A 24,649-nucleotide genomic window follows, 5' to 3' on the forward strand; every position below is an offset into this window, starting at 1 on the left:
AAGAAAAGGAGTACTTGTGGCACCTTAGAGACTAACAAATTTATTTGAGCATAAGCTTCCGTGAGCTACAGCTCACTTCATCGGATGCATTCAGTGGAAAATACAGTGGGGAGATTTATATAAATTTACATAAAGATTTATATAAAATTTTTTCAATGCACATATTCAGATAGGAAACTTTTTGAGTAAAAAGCATTGGGAAATGCTGCTTTTTGTGAAATATCACAGAGGTGCTGTGGAAGAGAAGTAGCACAAGAAAGGAAATTCCCAAATGCAGCAGAAATCTACAAAAATCAGGCTTCCATTATGGGTGCTGAGCACTTCAAAGTTCAGCCCTAAACTCTGATCTCAAATGGTCAAAGCCTGCAAATCCTTCCTTGTGCGAATACCACATGTGAAATGGACTCAGTTGCCCTAATCACACGTCGACATGTATAAGTTGTTGGGGAACAACATGGCTCCAGATCCACTACCCTACTAAATGAGAATGAACTGTGGGCATTTCAAAGATACATATACTCCACATATATACGTCCTAAGTATTGGGATACTGTCTGAAATATTTACACTTAAAATCAACATTGGCTCTTAATTTGATCAATACAAACCTTCACTAAATTTTAATTCATGATTACATAAATTTCACTCAGCCTCCACACATCTCTGGGCTATGAATGCTATGAGACTGTTGCAGCTTCTGTTCAAAGCATAGTCTGATACAGAAACATTTGAGACTTGAAAAGCACTGGAAAATGTTTCTTTTGTGATATATCAGAAGTGCTGTGGAAGACAAGCATCCCAGGAAGTTGCTTCCCCTTTCACCTTCATCCCAAATAGCATCAATTTTGATTATGCTAAATTCCTCCTCCTATGTATGTTTCTCAGAAGCAATTTTGTTTTGCTTCTCAGCTACAAAAGATGAACACGCTATTGTGCTATCCATTCGATTAGGCAATACCAAGAAAAAAAAGTTATGACTGAAGCAATTTGCAAATCTCATAGTAACAGTTTTACATATTGCTGTGGACGCTTTTGTATGTTTGTTAATGAAGTAATTGTAGTGTTTATTAAATCACGTACATGGCAAGTTAACCCAAAGAAATCAATCACCGAGAGGAAAGCTCAGAGCATTGATTTGAGCCAAGTGAGTAATAATGCTTCAGGAACATACATCAAGCCCACGTAATGCAGCAAGACAGAAAAGGCCACTGATTTCTTATTTACAGTCTTATTTTTGGATATTCTATCCCCAAAGAATACACATGCAAACTAAAGACGTGTTTCTCCCCCCTTCAAAACATGGTTCAGACTGACTACTAAATTATTAAATAGAAGGCTACTTTAGGGAAAGGTACAGACAACATTACATTCACAAACTGAAACACTAAAAAGCAAAATAATAATTGATTCCCCCACCACACATTACCAGTTGTAATTATTAATGACAGCTCCTCACACAACAATCATAATACACAATAACTGATGCAACATACACACAATTATCCAGTCTGAAGAACAATGTTATAGTTAGTATACCAATTGATTGTGAGCTGTTTATGTTCTGTGTTTTAGTATGGAAAAAAAACACTGAATGATATTTCTATTTCACTAAAGCTTTGGGTATCTATTGAGAAATTGTTTTCTGTAACGTTTATAGTCCAGATCCAATTATTTTCAAGAGAAATGCTAGTATAAAAGATTCTGATAATAGCAGAATGCTACTGGGTATGTTACAAAAGGACTGAAAGGGAAGTAGGATACGATTATTTCTTTGAACTGCTGCTTCTATCAAAAAAATTTTGAATATTCAAAATATATTTGACCTTTGCTGTACATAATCATGTTTTTCATGCCGTTTCACTGTCCAGCTAAAACATAACAAGAACTGCTGCAGGTGATCCATTGACAGGCAGACATGAGACCCTAAGCAAAAGAAGAAATCGTACAAAGCTCGATGGATGACAGTAACTAAGAAATTCCCAGGGATGAACTGGATGCCTCATCTTGCAAACACCTATTACTAGGCACAGTTCTTACTAGCCTATGTAGTCCCTTGACTTAAACAATGGGAAGCACTGGCTTAGAGACTAGACCTGGTAATATTTGCAGCATCAGACACTAAGTATCTAAGTTATGCTTACGAAGTATCCATGCACAATCACATAGCTGAAAGCACAAAATACAATTAAAACAAACCCGATAGGCACAAGTTATGGGAAGGCTCTTCTGTCCCAGCCATATTTGCCTTGACTTAAAATACAACGTATAGAAAATATTAATTATGATTATTTTGGTCTGACAAATGTAGTTTGGTTTCTGAATTGAGGATACCTGGGAATGTGACAGTCAATAATAAAAACGGTTTTCTAAATTTAAGGGTTCTCCCCCTGGCTCTGCTCTCTTCCTTCTGGCTTCCGATGCACACACATCCGCCCCTATCTGTACCTCCTGGAGTTGATTCCCCTAGTCTGACCACCTATCCCTTATGCCCGTAGCTTGCACCTAAAGACCCTTCCTACTTTTGCCTGTCTCCTCCTTTGAGCCCGCTTACTCCCTTGCACCTGTTCCTCCGTTCTGTCTCTCTCACCTCCCCAACAGGAAAGCCCTAAAGCAGCTGTGCACTCTTCTCCTCCCTGCTCCCCTGCAACACCAGGCTGGCTAGACATAAGCAGCAGGAGAATTTCAGGCCGCCCACCACTAGCCACTGCCCAACCCTCTCCAATGGGGCCAGGTTTGAGAAAGCCTCTCTTAAGAGGGGATTCAGCATCACATGACACTTTTTAGGGTAGCTGTATATTTGGATGTATTTTTCCTCCACCCAGTCATCGAAATCTTAGCACATCTGCTCATCAGGGAGCTCTACTTGCTTGCAGTTTTACCCAAGTTTCATCCAGCTCACGGATCTAAATGAACTATAAAAGCTAGCGCTCAGGGACATCATGTGGATTTGTGACATCCCCTGGAGGACTGGAAGGCTATAAACAATGAATGGATTATACGCATCTATATATGTAGTTTTTCACCTGTGACAGATGTAATATTGGTAATATTCCTCATTTAATTCTTCACCACTTTCTCCAAGTGTACTATCTCCTATTCTAAACTGGAAATATTCTGCACTTTAACTTCCACAATATCTGAGGAAATCCAGGCAAATGGATTTAAAACGGGCAGGGGGACTGCAGTGAAGTGAATAGTATGTCACACTCTTCTTATGGCCACTGAGGCAATCACAGCCCTTGTGGTAGATCACAACCCCAAAAATAGAATGTAATATGCCTTTACCTTACCTAATATGCATGCCTCTTGCCACAAAATGCTGCAGCAGTAACTGCAACTTGTTTACTGTTTCTACAAATGCCGTGTCCATCCTAACACCTCTAAGTACTTTCCCGAGCATGTACAATCTAGAAAAAATACAAAATATAAACTTGCCATAGCCAAGAGTAGGTAACCCTGACTAACAAAATATATAATCAACCATCAGAAAGCTTACCTCATCTGAACATCTCAGAACCCAAGCCAACCCACCATCGAACTCCCAACACAAAACCCTGAGATGCAGCAACAAATCTGGAATCTAACAAACCAGTGGGATTAGCAAATTCCAGATTTGTGGACCACACATAATGTCCTACCACTTAGTTTTGTCCCCAATGAAAGGAAAAACATTTTAGCCCCACAAAGTAAGGAGAGGGAAGATAGCTCTGTTAATCTTGAGACCAATGCTGTTTTTACACCAACAAATTGGACTCTTACACAATTATCAATAATCCAGTATTTATTTAGGGCCTGACCCAAAGCCTATTGAAATAAGGGGCGGGGGAGGGACTCAATTGACTACAATGGACATCGGATAAGACTTTACTGATTATTCTTGTGTTATTTTGAGCAAATCAATTATTTTTGGAGATTTATATTCTAAATGTGAGATGTTTTATAAATTTCAATTTATTTTTCTTTTTACTATGCCATAAGATGTTTTTCTTGTTACTTGATTTATGTTTTGTCCACAAAGCAAAGACAGTTACAAATTCCTAATATCAATTTTACAAAATTCCTGTGCGTTTTGTCATAGGTTATGAATTAAATGTCTGTTATTCTGACATATATTAAATATGTAATCGCAGCAGTCATATATAGGATATGGTGATCATGGAAGTCACATACACAGTTGGAGGAATAGTAGCATTTGTTTTTCGCTCACATGTTTGCTAGCTGAGCTATTGTTTACTTGCACTTTCAGAAAACGGTTTTGTATTCATGACATAATACCTCAGTCACGATAGCCCATATCCTGCAACGGACTGCACTGGCAGAGTTCTACATCCCTTTTTAATCCCATTCACTTCCACTGGGCTCCAGCTGGTGCTGGGGTTTATTGCACAAAGTCAGTTGCGAAAGTAAAAGCCGAAGACTTACTGATACAGGGGCCAGCTCCGGCCCCCGGAAGGGGTGGGGCCTCGGACAGAAGGGGTGGGGTTGGGGGTCAGTGCCCCCAAGCCAGTCCTTCCACACTGCCTGGCCTGTGCCGCCTGGGGCTCCAGAGGTGATTTCAAGGGCCCAGGGCTCCAGCTGCTGCTGCTGCTACCCCGGGCCCTTTTAAATTGCCAGCCCTGGGGCAGTTGCTCCTTTTTCCCCCCCATCGGTGACTGGAGTGGGGGGGAGGAGCAAAAGGGGCAATGACATTAAAGCGCTGTCACAGCACTTTAAAGTCAGCTGGGTACGGGCCAGTACTGGCGGCCACTTTTTACCAGTACGCCGTACCGGCTTACTTTCACCCCTGATTGCAGGACTAGGGCATGCGTTGGTATATCCGATGTCTGGCAGAAAAACAGCTTGGAAACCTGACCTGGACAGGACAGAAAAATGACAGCACAGAACAATGGGCAGCCCACACCTCCACATGCAAACTGGTGACCACAGTGATCATATTTCACAGACATCGTGATATGAAAAGCCTGCCCACAGTGAAATATTCATGTAAGAACATAAAAACATAGACATGGTCCTCCTGGGTCAGACCAGAGGTCCATCTAGCCCAGTAGCCTGTCTTTGGACAGTGGACAGTGCCAGGTGCCCCAGAGGGAATGAACAGAACAGGTAATCATCAAGTGATCCATCCCCTATTGCCCATTCCCAGCTTCTGGCAAACAGAGGCTAGGGACACCATCCCTGCCCATCCTGGTTAATAGCCATTGATGGACCTATCCTCCATCATTTATCTAGTTCTTTTTTGAACCTGTTATAGTCTTGACCTTCACAATATCCTCTGGCAAGGAGTTCCACAGGTTGACTGTGCATTGTGTGAAAAAAAATACTTCCTTTTGTTTGTTTTAAACCTTCTGCCTATTAATTTCATTTGATGGCCCCTACTTCTTATGTTATGAGAAGTAGTAAATAACACTTCCTTATTTACTTTCTCCATAGCTGTCATGATTTTATAGACTTCTATCATATCCCCCCTTAGTCATCTCTTTTTCAAGCTGAAAAGTCCTAGCCTCTTTAATCTCTCCTCACATGGGACCCATTCCAAACCCCTCATCATTTTAGTTGCCCTTTTCTGAACCTTTTCGAAGTCCAATATATCTTTTTTTGAGATGGGGGTACCACATCTGCATGCAGTATTGAAGATGTGGGCATACCATGGATTTATATAGAGGCAATATGATATTTTCTGTCTTATTATTGATCCCTTCCTTAGTGATTCCTAACATTCTGTGCGCTTTTTTGACTGCCGCTGCACATTGAGTGAATGTTTTCAGAGAACTATCCACAATGACTCCAACATCTCTTTCTTGAATGGTAACAGCTAATTTAGAACCCATCATTTTATATGTATAGTTGGGATTATGTTTTCCAATGTGCATTACTTTGCATTTATCAACACTGAATTTCATCTGCCATTTTGTTGCCCAGTCACTCAGTTCTGAGAGATCCTTTTGTACCTCTTTGCAGTCTGCATGGGACTTAACTATCTTGAGTAGTTTTGTATCATTTGCAAATTTTGCCACCTCACTCTTTACCCCTTTCTCCAGATCATTTTTGAATATGTTGAACAGGATTGGTCCCCATACAGACCCCTGGGGGACTACACTATTTATCTCTCTCTATTCTGAAAACTACCATTTATTCCTACCCTTTGTTTCCTATCTTTTAACCAGTTGCCAATCCATGAGAGAACCTTCCCTCTTATGCCATGACTGCGTACTTTGCTTAAGAACCTTTCAAATACAGATAGATGTGTCAAAATACACATCAGGATACGGTCTGTGTGGCATTGCTGTTCTAGCACAGAGCTATCCCACAGCTTAGGAGTTATTCCTTTTTGTCAGAACTGTGCCCGAAGACTAGCTACATGCTATGCAAATCTCAGCGGGTGCAAATGTTGAGCCTGTATTTGTAATACCTTTGGACATTTTTAGCTACACCACGTGTAGAATGCCAAACAGACATCTCAGAACTGTTTATGTGCCAAGTTACAAACAAAATAACTTAAAAAGCCAGGTAAACTGCTGTATTTACCCTTTTGTGAACACTGCTCTTCAGCACTGGATTCACTCTGATTCTATCTGCTACAGCGAATTAGAAACAGGTACTTGAAGTTTGAATTGAGCATCAGCTCCTCCTTTACATGTCAGTGTATTACTATACTGGACTTCCTATCCTCTCCTGTACATGATCATTTTGTTCTGTGTTAGCCATTACACTGTATTGGGCTGTGCTTCAGAAAATGACCTTCTGATCTGCATGCACATATCATCATGTATTGGAGAAAATGAGTACATGCCCAGAAGCTGATTTTACTAGATACACGGTGATACACTGTAGAGTAAATAAAGGCAGAGAAGAGATTTACAGTAGCTGTGGTCTAGAAGACGGAGTCCGTGGTTGGGATTCAAGAGACCTGGGTCGTATTCCCAGTTAGGGTTGCCACCTGTCCAGGTTTTCCCAGGATCATTCCTTTTTTTGAGGTAGCTGTCCCGGGAAATTGATAAATCGTCTCAGGACTTGAAAAGTCTTGGTTTTTCTCAGCTGAGTTCCCCTCCTAGCAGCAGCCTGAGAGGTGACTTATCTTCCGCCTCCTCCTCCTCGAGGGTGCTGCTGTTCCTCCTCCCTCCCAGGAGCTGTTAACAACTGTTCAGAAGCTAAAAGAAAAGGAGTACTTGTGGCACCTTAGAAACTAACAAATTTATTTGAGCATGAGCTTTCGTGAGCTACAGCTGCAGCTTCCCACCTGATCAACAAGCTGCTGAGAGCAGTGAAAAGAGCTTAAGGCAGCAGCCCCACAGCATGCTGCTCCTCACCATGGTGGCAGCTGTTCCTGCTCAGCATGGCCCTGTTCCCACTCCCCAGAACCGTCTCCTACTCCCCTCCCTTCTGTGCTCCTCTTCCCTTGCTAAGGGACATCCCTTTTTTGTTTGTTTGTTTTTTTGCGCCTCAGGGGTGGCAACCTTATATTGATTCATTGTGTGACCTTGGATGCAATTCTTGATTTGTGACAGAAGAGGTGAGGGGACCCAAGCAATAATGATGGCATCCTCTGCACAGTGTAACCTGGTACTCACTATATGTACAAGGTCATGCCTTGCACGCCACTGACAGAAGAGGTACCAGGGATCTTCCCCCAGAATGCTAAGAGCCCCATCAAAAATTAAGATCTGCTTGGATGATGAATTTAAACTCTGGGGCTCAGTTTTCCAAAATAGGCAGCGTCTGATTGGTCATGTTTTTTTCTCTTGCATCTATACCCATGGGTGGACAGTTGAGGGTGGGCACAGAAAGATAACATGCTGGCTGAGTTACTTGGAATATGGGGGGAGGAGCGAGTGATTCGAGTAATTTAGTTTTAAAAAGTAAATCACAAGACACATTTAAAATGATGCTTTTATGTTGCATGGCCATTATTTTCTATCTTGCTTAATTGTCCTAATTATCAGCTCTTCATGGCAGGGACATCTTCCCTCTTCCCATATATATGTACAGTGACTAGCACAATGGAGTCCTGATCTCGCTTGGGGCCTTTGGGAACCACCACAACACAAGTATCAATAGCAGGAGCGTCCTGACCTTAATAAATCATAATATTCTGCATATATTTATTGATTTTCATAGGAGAACCTGTTTGACAACCTCAAATATTCAAAAATCACGAGTGACTCCAAAACTCATGAGATTTTTTAAAAAATAACAAATGTGGGTTCTTTTTATTTGCCTTTTGGTTTTTCAAAGTGCAGTTGCTTCACATTTTCAAGCTTTTGTCTGCATGAAGGATGGTGAGGTTTGTTTGGTGTGTTTTTTTTAAAAATAAAAGCAGAGGTTCTCATGCAATAGCATGATTCTTGCAGCCAGGACTGTAAGAAAAATACGAAAAATCATGAGATTCACGATAAAAATCAAGAGAGTTGACAACACTGGAATCTGAACATGCTCTATAAGCATTGCTTATACAATTAAGCATCACTGGACCTATTATTGCACCCATTTATAGATGGGGAAACTAGAGCACAAAAGTAGTAAAGTGACTTTCCCAAAGATCATACAAGAAAAGACGAGGCTGAGGCAGGAACATGACCCAATTTCTTTGACCTCCTTTCTTTCTGCTTTACCCCACAAGACCTTGTGTGTGTGTGTTTTGGAGGGGGGAGGGGAGAAACTAGAGGAACATCTGCTTAAAAAGTACAACTGGTAAAAATAATAAATTAAGCTTTGCCTACCTAGTCTATGGGGAAATGTGGTCTAGATGAAATTACTATGAGGGGGTGCACTGCTGGTTGAAAGACCATATAAAAAGTGTAGTTATCAATGGTTCGCTGTCAAACTGGGAGGGTGAATCTAATGGTGTCCCACAGGGGTCAGTTTTGAGGCCTGTACTATTTGATATTTTTATTAAGGACTTGGATAATGAAGTGGAGAGTATGCTTATAAAATTTGCAGATGAAACCAAGCTGGGAGGGGTTGCAAGCACTTTGGAGGACAGGGTTAGAAATCAAAACAACCTTGACAAATGGGAGAATTGGTCTGAATTCAACAAGATAAAATTCAACAAAGATAAGTGCAAAGTACTTCACTTAGAAAGGAAAAAAAATCAAATGCACACCTACAAATGGGGAAACACAAGCTAGGTGGTAGTACTGCTGAAAAGGGTGTGACAGTTAGGAGTCAACAATGTGATGCAGCTGCAAAAAAGGCCAATATCATTGTGGGGTGTATCAACAGTCGTATCATGTAATACACAGAGGTAACTGTCCTGCTCTACTTGGCACAGGTTAGGCCTCAGCTGAAGTACTGTGTTCAGTTCTAGGTGCCACACTTTAGGAAAGATGTGGACAAATTGGAAGGAACTTAGAGGAGAGCAACAAAAACTATAAAAGGTTTAGAAAACCTGACCTATGAGGAAAGGTTAAAACAATTACACATGTTTAGTCTTGAGAAAAAATGGAGGCAGGACCTGGTAACAGATTTCAAATATATGTTAAGGATTGTTATAAAGAGGATGGTGATCAATTGTTCTCCATGTCCACTGAAGTAGGATGGGAGAAGTAATGGGCTTAATCTGCAGCAATGGAGATTTAGGTTAGATACTAGGAAAAACTTTCTAACTAAGGGTAGTAAAACTCTGTCATAGCCTTCCAAGGTAGGTTGTGGAATCACCATCATTGGATGTTTTTAAGAACAGGTTCGACAAACACCTGTCAGGGCCGGTCTAGGTTTACTTGGACCTGCCACACCGCAGCAGGCTGGACTTGACTTCTTGAGGTCCTTTCCAGTCCTATGTTTCTATGTTAACAAGCTTTGGCTGTAACTAAGTGTAGTTTTGGTGGACAGATTAAGAAACAGGAGATTTATTTATATTTTTTGCTTAAACTTTTGTTTATTTATTTTTAAAACAAAGGCTGTTAAATTACCCTTGCAACATTTTTATCAGCACTTATGGAGCGACATATGTATTATTTGTTCTTCCAGTTTAAAGCTGCCTCAGGACTAGGTCACGTACTGAAAATCAGAGACAGATATTTATATATTTTTAACACTCAGTTCAACACAAGTTATCTGGCAGCTTGCATTTCAAGTCAGCAGAGGGCTCTCTGAGAGAAGCAGACAGTGACTCTAAGGCTACAATAGATGAACTAGAGAATAATCATTCACAACAGATAGCTGTTTCTGAACAAGGGAAAGTATTAATCATACTATGAAGTGTTATAAATATTAAATGCATTACTCCAAAAGGAAAACATTTCACCTAATATCAATTTATTCTCAGTTCAGGAAATATTGATCAGGAAGTAAATGAGTTAATGGACAAAAAATTATCTGTGTGTGTGTCTATACACACACACACACACACACACACACCCACTACATTAAAACAACATTAAGGTTGCAAAGTCAAGCACTCAGAAGTTAGGAAATGCTAGAATTAAGATTGCCTGTGCAACCTTAAGACATTCCTGGTGTGTATGCATTATGATACAGTCTTTAATTACATATTCACATACTATTTTTCCTACAGGATCCCTGCCTCATTCAATGCTTGTGATGGACAGTGCTCACTTAATAAGCAACTATACAATATTTTATTTCCTCCTTGTTGGTCTGTATGTGGTCCCATGCCTTATTTACATTTTATTCAAACCCTGCCTGAAGACAGAATTGTTTGTTTCCTTATGGACTTTTCTATGGCATTTTTCACTATAGTGTGAGACAAGGGAGTATTATTGTTCCCCATTTACCAGTGGGTAATTGAGGCACAGAGACTAAGGCAAACACATCCACTGCTTTTGATGCCTAGTGGTTTTGATGCAATTTGATGCCTAGTGCCTGACTTTACCGAGTAATTTAGCATTATGCAATCATTTATCTGTTCAAAGCACAGCCCCATTGATATCAGTTGCAGCTGTGAGCGCTCAGCACTTCTGCAAATCAGACCCAGGTTCTCAAGTCAGGCATCTAGAAAATAAGCAACCTTAATAATGTTCTTTAACACAGTTGTGTGTGTGTATTTTATATATTATATATAATTTAAATGTTCTCAATTTCTAATGGCAGACCATAGCCCAGCTTATAAGGGTACACAGGACAGGCATAAGGGTCAGACAGACCCTGTTTATCTTGCTCCAGGGGGAATTCTGTGCCACTACTTACATGCAGAATTCATGTCCTCCACAGATTCTCCCCCCTCCCCCTGAAAATAGATTCTGCTGGATTCTGCTGCAGCTAAACCTTTTGCCTGCCAGGGGCTCCTGTGGCCCCAGAAGACAGGGCAGTCATTTCAGGGTCAGAGCAGCCAACCACAGAGAGGGATGAGGCAGTGGCTGCCTTCCTCACAGCGCCCTGCCCTCCTCAGGTGAGAAGACACAGGATGTGAAGGGGATGGACAGAGCAGGGCACATGGGGCTCCTGGGGGTGGTCACAGAGTGGGGTTCAGAAGGGCTAGTGGGGGGACAGCATTGAGCCAGGGGCTGAATGGGAGTGGGGTGCAGGGACACATGGGGACAGGAGAGGCTAGGGGTCAGCCCCGGTCTGTTTGGGGGACGCTCCCCAACTCCCTAACAATCCCCCCCCCAAAAAAACCTCCCTGTTCCATACTTCTCCCACCCACACCCAACAATCCACCAGGTTCACCCAAGGCTCCTTCCCAGTAATTAGTTCCCTCTCCCTCAGCTCCTCTGTTACCCCTGATTCCCCCAAGCCTATGTACTGCTTCTCAAGGGTGCAGGGAATACATTTCTGTATTGTAGTTTAAATTAGTTATTACTCAGAGTTCTGAATTAATATGCCTAATAAGGAATCTATTTGTCAAAAAACATTTCCTGAATCTTTTTTGTATTAGTAGAGACACACTTGCTGACAGGTATTTTGAAATAAGTTACCAAAATAATTGAAACTGGCATGATTGTGTTATTTTGACAAATAAAATATACAGAATTTTGCAGAATTTTATAATATTGTGCACAGAATTTTCAAGTTTTTTGGTGCAGATTTCCCACAGAAGTATTATCTCCATTCACCTAGATGGCCTACTTGCATTACCACTGCAGGTCCTGCTGAGGGGGTGTGATGGTGTGTTTCTGCATTTGTAGGTGCGTGGGGATACGGGTAGAAATGGGCAGAGCCTTAGCTCCTTCCCCCAGCACACTGGCTGGCATAGCTGAGTTGCCACAGGAATTAGTAATCTGCTAATGGTCATGGCTTTCTGAGGCACAGTTCCTTCCATGAGCTGCTCCTGAATAGCCCACTACATGCCACCCATTACACAAAGGTGGATGCAAAGGGACAAGCTAGCCTTAAGTATTTTATTCTTGTTTTGTACTGGTAGATGAAGGGAGAGCAGAAACAGCATGTAGAGTCATTGGGGCATGCATGTAACTCGCATTACTACCAATAAGGGTTCATGCTTATAGCTATTTATATCTGTTAAAACTCTAATCTTTAGGTGTGCCCAGAATGTAATAAACCAACAGCTAGAAGGGGCCCCTCCTCTAAAACCTCCTGCTATTACAATAATTCTCAGTTAGGTTTTTTTCTGAGGAATGTGGGCTAAATTAAGTGTTATGAACATGCATTGAGGAAGGGGTACAGTAAAATACACTTGACTTTATGCCATCATTCTGTATCCATAGCTCATGCCAATAAAATCTTTAGCCTTATAAACTATGTGTTTTTCTACTACATCTCAGGGAAAAGCTTTTATTTTTTTAAGCATTTTAAGAGTTTGTATGTGTATTAATTTTATGTATCCCTTCAACTGTAAAGCCAGGTTGCCTTGGTTACCATGTGCAGGCCTGAATGAAACAAATATAGAAGATTGCTTTTAAATCCCAACAATTTTGCATAATACCTTCCCTATAAATCAGGATGCCACAACTGTAGGGCCAAATGACCTTGTAAATTTCTGAATTTCTTTGACACGCCTTTGGATCAGGGAAAAGAAGGGGGAGAATGTTGGATCCTTTTTAAAATAAACAATGGTGACAGAAACCGGTTAGTAGAAGTCTCAGAGAATCTGATTAGCTGCGTGCGGGTGCATGAGAGATGGGCAAAGGTGCACAATATGTTTGCATATATCAAAGATATATAGTTTCCATTAATTATTTTAAGCATAATTTGATGACAATCATCCATTTACATAGCATCCTGCATCTTGAAGGATCACATAGTGGGTGACTGTCAAAACTGATATATGAATTACAGACCAGTTTCTCTCGTTCCCACACTGAAACAAAGTCACATTTGGGGTAAAATGCAGCAACTGTTTAACAGTGCACAGCCACACAACAGCACAGTTTCGGATAGGAAGTGAAGAATACCTTTTCCAGTTTAAATTATTAGGTAGGAAGAGTACAGTTACCAAGACAGAATTTCCCTAGGACAATGGAGTGACTTCCTGTTATGTACTGTTATGAAAAACACCACAGGATGTTAAAGATGGCATGTGGTCAGAAGCTGGGATATCCAAAAATAACACCACCAGAAGCACTGTGCCCACCAGTATTATCTGTGGCCTTGGTAAGTGAGTGTCACCTACAGAACAGTCACCATCACTTCCTGAAGCACCTAAGTGTTTATTAGGGGGCTCCTATCTGAGTCCTGATTCAGATCAATCCTGCATAGTTATAAGAACTGACAGGGTCACAGCACAAAGTGGCATGACTTCAGAAAGCTGAATTACACCAATGATCATTTTCTTAGTGGATGTATGCCATTCTACACAGCAACAGGAATCAAGCAATCATGATTCGCATTCAAAAGGAGTAGTGGTAAAAATACAGCTCTAATTGCATATGCTGTCATAGGGAGGTTCAGAAGTCCTGCAGCAGCTCCAGCCTGACAAAAATCATTTGCACAGCAAATAATACTTTGCTTTAAGGCCCTGATTAGTCAAGGAACTGCGCACATGCTTAAAGTTACACACATAAACTAAGTATCTTGTTGCACTGGGGCCTACGCAGGATCTTCCATCCAAGGACAACAACGTGCTTGCCAAAGTGCCAGTTCATCAGTAAAGACCACTCTTATGCTGAATCTGTAAGAGTCAATCAATCAGACTAAAACTTCCGGCATTGTAAAAGCTAGATGATAGTCACCAGAGGGGAGCACTAACAGAGAATTCCGTAATAGGAAGCTTGAACCATAGCTAACAGTATAGGGCCTGATAACATCCCTCTAATCACTTGCCATTTACAGAAATGTATTTGATTTAACTGAACTTATAAAAAAGAGCATCTCTAATCATGCCTCATCAGCACACACTTATTATTCAAAAAGAAGCCATATGTATTACCAAGCACTCTTAAATAAAATAATGCATATGATCTGCTTTGGTATCTCATAGTCTTTTTCATTCTGATTATTCTATAGTAAATCTTTTCCTTCCATCAATTTTTAAAAAGTATTTGTTCTTTTTCCCCCTTCTGTACACTGATTCCATTTATAGACTCTTCAGTGTTGATGATCATAATGTCAGCAACAGGAAATGCCTTTGCTACTATGGCAGTGAGATGCATAACCCTTCAAGCCTCAGTGCATAATTATGACCTTCAAAATATTCAGCTATATTGGGCCTGACTCAGCGTAAAGGTTAGCAAGGAGAGGCTGAGGAGATGCTGTCCTGTTTTCTGCAGCTTGGAGCCTTCCCCAACAGGCTGTCTGTGTCCTGCCTGGCTGTGATCCTCACTGACCTTTGACTTCTGATGAACATCCAGAGTCCCAGGAGAGCCTGGGTGCCAGGAAGAAGTTAGTCCTGGGACTAGAGGAGTCAGGGTTGAAGAGAGTCAGGGGCAATAGGAAATAAAGGAAGAGTATGAATCTCTGGGCTGAGGGAGCAGAGAAGCAACTGCAGGGAAGAGATAAGGCAGTGGGATTTTGGGGACCAGGGTCGTGGAAATGTATCACAAATTCTGTCTACACTGCTTAGATTCAGTATTTATGAAAAAAGTCAGAGATGTCTTTTGTCTCTCCCTCCCAACACACCTGACTGTGTGTAAGGTTGGTAGTATTAGCCTGAAAAACATTCCCCATCTCCCAGTGCATAGTTGTGTGCATTTTTTCACTTTGGTCACCCTAATCAGTGAGGACTGGCGTATCGGCAGCTGACTAAAGACAACACATTAGCACGGAGGGACAGAGACTGGCCTACTACAATACCAGGGAACCACAGGAAGCTGCAAGTATGTAGGATTGTAGTCACCAGAGATGGAAAAGACTGCTAAGATTATCAAGTCCATCCCTCTTCAGGGACAGCATAAGACAGATCAGACACTAAACTGATACTTCATTAAATCATAGTCAAAATGGAGGACTATACAACACAGAGCTTATTTCCAAGAGACTTTCCAAGGAGGCTCAGTTTGAATAGCCTATTGGGAAACTCTTTTAATTAGGGCTAAATTCTGCTCTGACATGCACACATGCAATTGTCATCATTTCTAGCTAGGTGTGTACGCTTGTTGCTCATGGCCTAATTGAAATATACAATTTCTGTGCACTTGTTCCAGCTATATTTTTTAAGAAGTATGTCAATTCAATTTTGTGTAACTATAACTTTATTTATACAGAGCATGATACTTAGAATAAGAGGCAAGCACTAGACTGATATCAAGACTGATTAATACCTTTGGGAAATGGAGAGGAGAAAACACCCTCCAACTCAGACCACTTTCCCCTAATTAAACCATGCAACTTACCAAGTAAAGAAAAATTTGTTTTTGTGTTTTGTTTTTTTAAGAAAACATTAAGGCTGCATATGTTTGGCACTGAGTGAGCTCCCCTCAGGCTTTGTGACAATGCCTGGGCTGTTAAACTCCTTAAACCTTAGGAAATCTCTGAAGTACCTGCTGAAGTACCTGCTGAAGTATTTTTTAATTAGTCTGCATGCTCCTGAGGCTACTGATTTACCTGAAAAAACAAAAACAAAAAACATCCCTCATCTTTCAAATCCATCCCCGAGTAACAAAGAAGAAAGAACTAAGCAGCAATATTTCTCATTTCAAACTATTTATATGACTAGCAAGAGAGGAGACTTGGAAAAATATATTGAGCTATATATTGTTACAGTCCCATATGAATCCTGAGACCCAATAAAACTGCAAAAGGATCTGAAAGCAGAAGCGAGATTTATGCCCATGTTTGGCTTCCTAATAACTGACTTGTTATAAAAGTTATTCAAATTGTGATGGAGATTTCATTCCATTGTGCTGTCTTCCCACACGTAGTTTATTCCTTCCATAGTGATATACTAATGTAGACTCTGTGTTAAAACAATAATGGCAGCAACACATTATAGCAAACTACTCCAGTCGCATAGATTAAATAGAGATATAACCTTAAACTATTGAAAAAAATGATATTGCTCTGTCAAATGATGGCACTTAGTCTAAAAAAAGCCCAATATTTACCCACAGTTACCACACCATGGTAGCTCTATTTCCTGTTCTAAGTATCTTACTGATATTAATAATTACCATTAGTTTTCAAGTACCAAAGACACACTACGTGCCTCACAAAACAAGTAAAGACATGTTCCCTCCCCTGAAGAGCATACAGGCTATACCAAACAGGACACAGAAACCTAATGTCAAACAGAGAAGGGGGCAGAAGGGAGATGATGAAAGACAAAGGTGACAAGAAGGTCACAAAGTTACCCTAAGGGTCCTGTTGCACAGAGCACCTTGCAGGATCAGGGCTGAAGGCATACACTTATCTTGCTGGTTAAGTCCCTTTTTTGGCTGATGTTCCCTTCCTTTTTTTTCATTTAGTTGAATATCTATTTTCCCCCTGACTTCAGATCAGTTTCATAGCAGAAGCGAGTTTTCAGGAGAGATTTCAATGTGGTGAGGGACATGTTTAGTGGACAAGTTCAGCATAGGCATTCCAGGCATAAGGGACAGCATGGAGGAAAGCATGAAGAAGCACTGAAGATGTGGGAGAAGGGGAAACAGGAGAAGAGACTAGGTTTGAGATTGAGGCAGAAGATGCGTGACATAGGAGCATGAAAGCAAGTTTGAATTTGATGCAGAGCACAACAGGATGCGTGGGGACCATCTTGAAGTGGGGGTAAAAGGACAGCTGAGGAAGATCATTTTGGCAATGGCATTATGGATAGACTGGTGGGAGCTGAGATTAGCAGAAGATTCAGTAGTTAAAATGTGAAAAGATTAGGATTTGGATAAGTGATTTGTCATTAGGACAGGGAAGAAGGGAAGAATATTAGAAATATGACAAAGTAAAAAATGTAAAAGTTTGATAGGGAAATACTACAGAATCTCCTAGAACACTGTAATAATGGGGTAACTGTCAGCTTGTTAATTATGTCCAATGTAAGCAGTTTATTGTCAATGCAATTCCCCCCAACCCCTGCATGATCCTCAACTAAATTGTTTTTCAGTTCAGAAGACAATAAGTTCTGCAGAGTGCAATACGATCATTGATAAACAATGAACAAATTAATATGAGAGTCCACAGCAGCCATTCAAAAGGGGCATGCATGCACAAATCAGGGAGCAGAATAGGTCTCTAAAATATATTGTGTGTACAAGACAGATGGCTGGCTACCAACTGAAATGTTGCTTCCTTTCTCTTATTTTCACAACACTTTCGTTTAAGCAGGCTGTAAAAATTCCCATTTTTTTCTCTGTGGAAAGACAACCTACAAACTCTGAGGTTCTCGGAAAAGCTTTAGCCTCAGATGAATTAGTCTAGACTATCTTCAAAAGGCTTTCCATAACAGAGTTAAATTTCTCATCAATCTTTTTCACTTCTACATTACAAATCTGAGAAATACAAACCACTTTTAAAAAAAAACAAAAAAGCTGCTTTTTTTATAATCAAACTGAAAAGATCTACAGGAGTTGTTCAGGTCTCTTAGGTATGCCACAAGACGGTATCTGTTTTAGAACATAAGCTAATGATGCATGTGGCCAGGACAGCGACAATAATCATCATGTGGTTTATCTGTGATTTTGGCATAATTATGTATGTTATAAAAGTATTTACTAATGCTTATAACTAAGGGGATGATCTAAAGAACATTGAGTCAAACCCCTTTGAAAACCTGCTCCAAATACTGAGCACTGAACTCTCGAAAATTTGACCCTAAATGACTCGAAACATTCCCTCTCCCCATTTATACATTATGCATTTGTGAATAAAAACACTGCTTATTGCTTTTAGAGAATTTTAAGGCACTTTCATGGAAATATTTGTGACTTGCTTTCCCCTGCCTTGAAGCGCAAGAATACCAAGATGAGAGCAGCCCTCACAGCTGAGAAGCGAGTGGCGATAGCCCTCTGGAAGCTTGCAATGCCAGACAGCTACAGTCAGTCGGGAATCAATTTGGAGTGAGTAAATCTACTGTGGGGGCTGCTGTGATCCAAGTAGCCAGCGCAATCACTGAGCTGCTGCTATCAAGGGTAGTGACTCTGGGAAATGTGCAGGTCATAGTGGATGGCTTTGCTGCAATGGAGTTCCCTAACTGTGGTGGGGCGATAGACGGAATGCATATCCCTATCTTGCAACTGGACCATCTTGGCAGCCAGTACGGAAACGGCAAGGGGTACTTTTTAGTGGTGCTGCAAGCACTGGTGGATCACAATGGATGTTTCACTGACATCAACATGGGATGGCCAGGAAAGGTGCATGATGCTCGCATCTTCAGGAACACTGGTCTGTTTGAACAGCTGCAGGAAGGAACTTACTTCCCAGACCAGAAAATTACCATTGGGGATGTTGAAATGTCTATAGTTATCCTTGGGGACTCAGCCTACCCCTTAATGCCATGGCTCATGAAGCCATACACAGGCACCCTGGACAGTAGTAAGGAGCTGTTCAACTACAGGCTGAGCAAGTGCAGAATGGTGGTGAAATGTACATTTGGATGTTTAAAAGCTCGCTGACGCAGTTTACTGACTAGGTTAGACCTCAGTGAAACCAAATTTCCCATTGTTATTGCTGCTTGCTGTGTGCTCCACAATATCTGTGAAAGTAAGGGGGAGATGTTTATGGCAGGGTGGGAGGTTGAGGCAAATCGCCTGGTGGCCGATTACGCACAGCCAGACACCAGGGCGATTAGAAGAGCACAGCTGGGCACCCTGGGCATCAGAGAAGCTTTGAAAACCAGTTTCATGACTGGCCAGGCTACGGTATGCCAGTTCTGTTTGTCTCTTCTTGATGAAAACCCTCCCCCTTGGTTGACTCTACTTCCCTGTAAGCCAACCGACCTCCCCCCTTCGATCACCGCTTTCAGAGGCAATAAAGTCATTATTGTTTCAAAATCATGCATTCTTTATTAATTCATCACACAAATAGGGGGAAAACTCACAAGGTAGCCCAGGAGGGGTGGGTGAGAAGGGAAGCACCGGGTGGGGTGGTGGATGAGGGGAGGAAGGAAGGACAAGGCCACACTACAGTTCAAAACTTATTGAATGCCTGCCTTCTGTTGCTTGGGCAATCCTCTGGGGTGGAGTGGCTGGGTGCCCGTAGCCTCCCACCCTGCATTCTTGGGCATCTGGGTGAAGAGGATATGGAACTTGGGGAGGAGGGCAGGCGGTTACACAGGGGCTGCAGTGACGGTCTGTACTCCTGCTGCCTTTCCTGCAGCTCCACCAGACGCCTGAGCATGTCAGTTTGCTCCCCCATTAGACTCAGCATTGCATCCTGCCTCCTTTCATTGCGCTCCTCCCTCCTCTCATCGTGTTCATTTAACGCTTTCCTGGTCTCTGCCATTGTTTGCCTCCATGCATTCTGCTGAGCTCTTTCAGTGTGGGAGGACTGCATGAGGTCTGAGAACATTTCATCGCGAGTGCATTTTTTTCGCCTTCTAATCTGCGCTAGCCTCTGGGATGGAGATGATAGGGGGAGCGTAGAAACATTTGCAGCTGCGGGAGGAAAAAAGGGAGAGTAGTATTTAAAAAGATACTGTCATAAATATAAAGGGAAGGGTAAACACCTTTAAAATCCCTCCTGGCCAGAGGAATAACCCTTTCACCTGTAAAGGGTTAAGAAGCTAGGATAACCTCGCTGGCACCTGACCAAAATGACCAACGAGGAGACAAGATACTTTCAAAGCTGGGGGCGGGGAGAAACAAAGGTTCTCTCTGTCTGTGTGATGCTTTTGCCGGAAACAGGAAAGGAATGGAGTCTTAGAACTTAGTAAGTAATCTAGCTAGATATGTGGTAGATTCTGTTTTGTTTAAATGGCTGATAAAATAAGCTGTGCTGAATGGAATGTATATTCCTGTTTTTGTGGGTTTTTTTCTAAGTTAAGGTTTTGCCTAGAGGGATTCTCTATGTTCTGAATCTGATTACCCTGTAAGGTATTTACCATCCTGATTTTACAGAGGTGATTCTTTTACTTTTTCTTCAATTAAAATTCTTCTTATAACACTCTGATTGCTTCTTCATTGTTCTTAAGATCCAAGGGTTTGGGTCTGTGTTCACCTATGCAAATTGGTGAGGATTTTTATCAAGCCTTCCCCAGGAAAGGGGGTGTAGGGTTTGGGGAGGATTTTGGGGGGAAAGACGTTTCCAAGCAGGCTCTTTCCCTGTTATATATTTGTTAGACACTTGGTGGTGGCAGCAATAAAGTCCAAGGGCAAAAGGTAAAATAGTTTGTAGCTTGGGGAAGTTTTAACCTAAGCTGGTAAAAATAAGCTTAGGGGGTTTTCATGCAGGTCCCCACATCTGCACCCTAGAGTTCAGAGTGGGGAAGGAACCTTGACAGATACATTTTAGAGAACAAAGGGAAGACTATTTCACACTGAATCAAGTGATTCACATTACATAGCACATGTGCTTTTGGTACAAGGTCGCATTTTGCCTCTTATTTTGAGTGCCTGCTGGTTTGGTGAGAGACATCACACACGCTCAGCTGGGCAACAGAATTCGGCTTGCAGGCAGCCATCGTAAGGCAAAGGGTTTCAGCTTCTTCAACCTTCATAACGTGGGAACAGTTTCAAACAGCAGCGCCCTCCTTTCCTGTACCAAGGAAAGCCCATTGGGTTGGCCATTTAAGAGGCGGGGCTGCGGTTTTAGGCTGAATGTGTAGCACAACCCAACCCCCACTCCCACCCCCAATTCTCTGGGATGATCACGGACAGTGGTGGGGTAGTGGTAGGGGCGCTCCCTAGAATTGCATCCAGCTCATCATAGAAGAGGCATGTATGGGGCTCTGACCCGGAGCGACCGTTTCCATCCTTTGTTTTTTGGTAGGCTTGCCTCAGCTCCTTAACTTTCATGCAGCACTGCTGTGTGTCCCTGTTGTAGTCTCTGTCCATCATGCCCTTGGAGATTTTGGCAAATATATTGGCATTTCGTCTTTTGGAATGAAGTTCTGCCTGCATGGATTCTTCTCCCCTTACAGCGATAAGATCCAGTGTCTCCTGTTCGGTCCATGCTGGAGCTCTTTTGTGATTCTGGGACTCCGTGGTTACCTGGGCTGATGAGCTCTGCATGGTCACCTGTGCTGATCAGCTTGCCATGCTGGCCAAACAGGAAATGAAATTCAAAAGTTCCCAGGGCTTTTCCTGTCTACCTGGCCAGTGCATCCGAGTTGAGAGTGCTGTCCAGTGCAGTCACAATGGAGCACTCTGGGATAGCTTCCAGAGGCCAATACCGTCGAATTGCGTCCACACTATTCCAAATTCGACCCAGTGAGGTCGATTTTAGAGCTACACCCCTCGCTGGGGAGGAGTACAGAAATCGATTTTAAGATCCTTTTAAGTCGACAAAACAGGCTTGGTCGTGTGGACGGGTGCAGGGTTAAATCGACCTAATGCTGCTAAATTGACCTAAACTCGTAGTGTAGACCAGGGCTGAGATTGGATGAGGAGAAGGAGGGGACAGTGGGACTGGCTGGACAATGAGACTGAGACCAAGAACCAGTCCCAGGCAAAATGGGTGGAAAGGAGGGGAGATAAATTGACAAGTAGCTGGAGTGCCAGGGAAAATCCAGGACTGGCTTGGCAAACAGACTGGGACAGTGATTTGGAGCAGGAAGGGGAGACTAGGCCTGGTTGGGCAAGGAGGCTGGGACTGGGACAAAGAGGTAGGTGTGGGGAAGAGACAGGTCTGGGATAGGATGGATTGGAAGGAATATAGCAGAAAGGGTCAAGCACAGGGGAAAGGGGCAGAAGTGTCTGTGTCCACTAGAGTATACTCCTCTCCAGAGCCTGGAATGGAACCCAAGCTTCCCAAGTCTCCCTATGCCTCTGCTGTCAGTATCTCTCTTTGGACCCTACTATAAATTGACTCTCATCTGCCTCTAGTGCTGGTGCACATACAGACTGAAAACCTACTACTACTACTGGTTACTCCATTAATTCAAGTGGCAGAGGTCTGTTTGGTGGAGCTAAACTTCCAATTCTGGTGATGAACCATGTGCCAATATGATGCCACATGATTTAATTTCTGGGGTTTTTTTTCCACTTAGCTTTTTACACACAAAAATGATATTAAAATAAAAATAAGGTTGCAAAGTCAGTCACTCAAAATGTTTTGAAATGCCAGAATTAAGGTTCCCCGTGCAACTTCATTCAGCCCCATAATGCATATGCATTATGACACAGTCTTTAGTTACACGATCACATACTACTTATTCCACAGATCCGTACCTCATTCAGTGCACTGAAGGGACACTGCTCACTTAAGACGCAACTATTCAATATTTTGTTTTTTCCTCATTGTTCAGTTTGTGGCCCATGCTTTATTTACTGTTGTTGGGGAGAGACTTCAATATCGATGTAAACTTCATATTAATAAAATTATTGTCATTTTTTATTCAGTTGTTACAAACTTGTTTGCGCCTTTACTGGATGTTAAGATATAGCTACACGTACGTTATAGCCAGGATGCTTAAAATATAACAATGCTTTAGCCCGTTATGTAACAAAATGTTAAACCTAAGAAATTGCAGAAGGCTTCTGCTTTTATCTTCCAAGGACAAGAAAACATCAAGATGACAAACCGTGTAGAACATTCACATTTTTAGCAAAAGGTCTGACTGTGAAAGGAATGCAGGGTGTTTTCTCAGAGCAATAAAACTAGGTAAAATAGGTGTACCAATCCTCACCCTTGTGCACAAAAACCTGCTTGTGTTTTAAACTTTAAAAGAAAACGTGTAGTTGAAAATGTTTTAAATTTAGTTTATTTCTTAAATGTTGAAATGGCAAAAACGTTTGTAAAGTTCATACTTGCAAATATATTAGCAAAATGCAAAGCTCCTAATATAGCTAAGTAAATGGCAATATGCTTTGTATACCAATAAGGAATCTAATGTTCTTGCTAAATTAGTGTAACAAGCCATTTAATGACAGAATATTATATTAATGGAGAATTAATTAATTACTGGCAGTGTGCAAACAAACCCTCACCCAGCTCGGAAAGCCAAGAAAAATCTCGGTTCCAAAAACTGTCACGTACAGTCAACAACTTAAGCTAAAGACTTTCTAAAAGTTATTGAATTTTAAAAGACTCTTTTGAGAACTAAAAAGTTTTATATAAAGAACAGGAGTATTTGGACCTTTTGAAAAGAGAATTTCATTTCCTGTCAAATTCTAATAAAATGTAAATAATATGGAGTGAATAAAAAGAGAATTATAATGAGCTTTGAAAGTTATCTGATGCTTCCCTGCCACAGGAAGCACAAAAGCAATTAAAGAAATACTGCATATTCATTAAGAAGTGCCACATTCATAAGATAAAAAGTTCCCAAGGACTACCCGTGAAGGTGTGGAGCCATTGAATGAGTGACAGCAACCAACTTGCGTCTAAAAAAGCTTGTAAGATGTGTTTTACTATAATTTCATGGAAATAGAAAAGTATAAGAGACTCTGGAGTGAGCACCCACTAAAGCAGCAAGCTCTCCACAACTCATCCTGGAGTGAGCACCCACTAAAGCAGCAAGCTCTCCACAACTCATCCTGTCCATCTCTACAAGCAAGCTGCCACAGACAGATAAGACAAACACAAAGAGACTTTGGGGGGAAAAATCAGCAGAAGGGGAATGCAGCAATTTCTGAACAAAAAAAGGGGAAAATGCAAGCTTCACCAGCCTGACTACCACCACATCTTGAGACTCTGAGATCTACCACTGGGCCTTTGTCATCCTGATCCTGAGAGATGTTCTGACCAAACTATGCCAAAGGGAGCAACTCAGATAACATTGCCACCTCCATCGGCTCCAACTAAATTCCATACACCCCCTGGGATGTGAGACTTTGTCTCCTGCCTCCCACTCTCCTATATGTCCTTTTCCTTCCAGATGTTATTTGTTCTTTTTCCTATCCCTCTCTTTTCCCCTTCTGTCTAATAAAAGTCTGGCATACCTGGCCAAGACTGTATATTCTGCAACCCTGCTGCGAGCCTGTGACAAGAGAGGCAGATAAAAGCAATGCCCTAAACAACCTGATGCTGGTTTGCTAGATCTTGGAGTGGCTAATAAGATGATGTGCCATCCCTGTGTTTTTCCAGCAGTAAGTTTGCAAGTGAGAGTCAGCACCAGAGACAGAAGCTGGATTTCCTGTCTTTGCCATTCTTCTTTCTCACGGCTTGTGTGTGCTTTGTCTTGTTTTGGCTTTTCGGAAATGGAATCGGCAGCTCCAGCCCATCCCAGCTAACCTCTTCTCTCTTTCCCCAGAATGAAACCTATTACTAA

The 24,649-nt window shown here is 41.7% G+C and overlaps 1 protein-coding gene across 1 annotated transcript in view; it reads right to left on the bottom strand.

The window, feature by feature from the left end:
- Window positions 1–24,649, bottom strand: part of NAALADL2 (N-acetylated alpha-linked acidic dipeptidase like 2) — an 891,836-nt gene that overhangs the window by 47,124 nt on the left and 820,063 nt on the right. The window lies entirely within an intron of this gene.

This window comes from Natator depressus, chromosome 9, assembly GCF_965152275.1.
Source record: "Natator depressus isolate rNatDep1 chromosome 9, rNatDep2.hap1, whole genome shotgun sequence".
NCBI classification, from domain to species: domain Eukaryota; kingdom Metazoa; phylum Chordata; order Testudines; family Cheloniidae; genus Natator; species Natator depressus.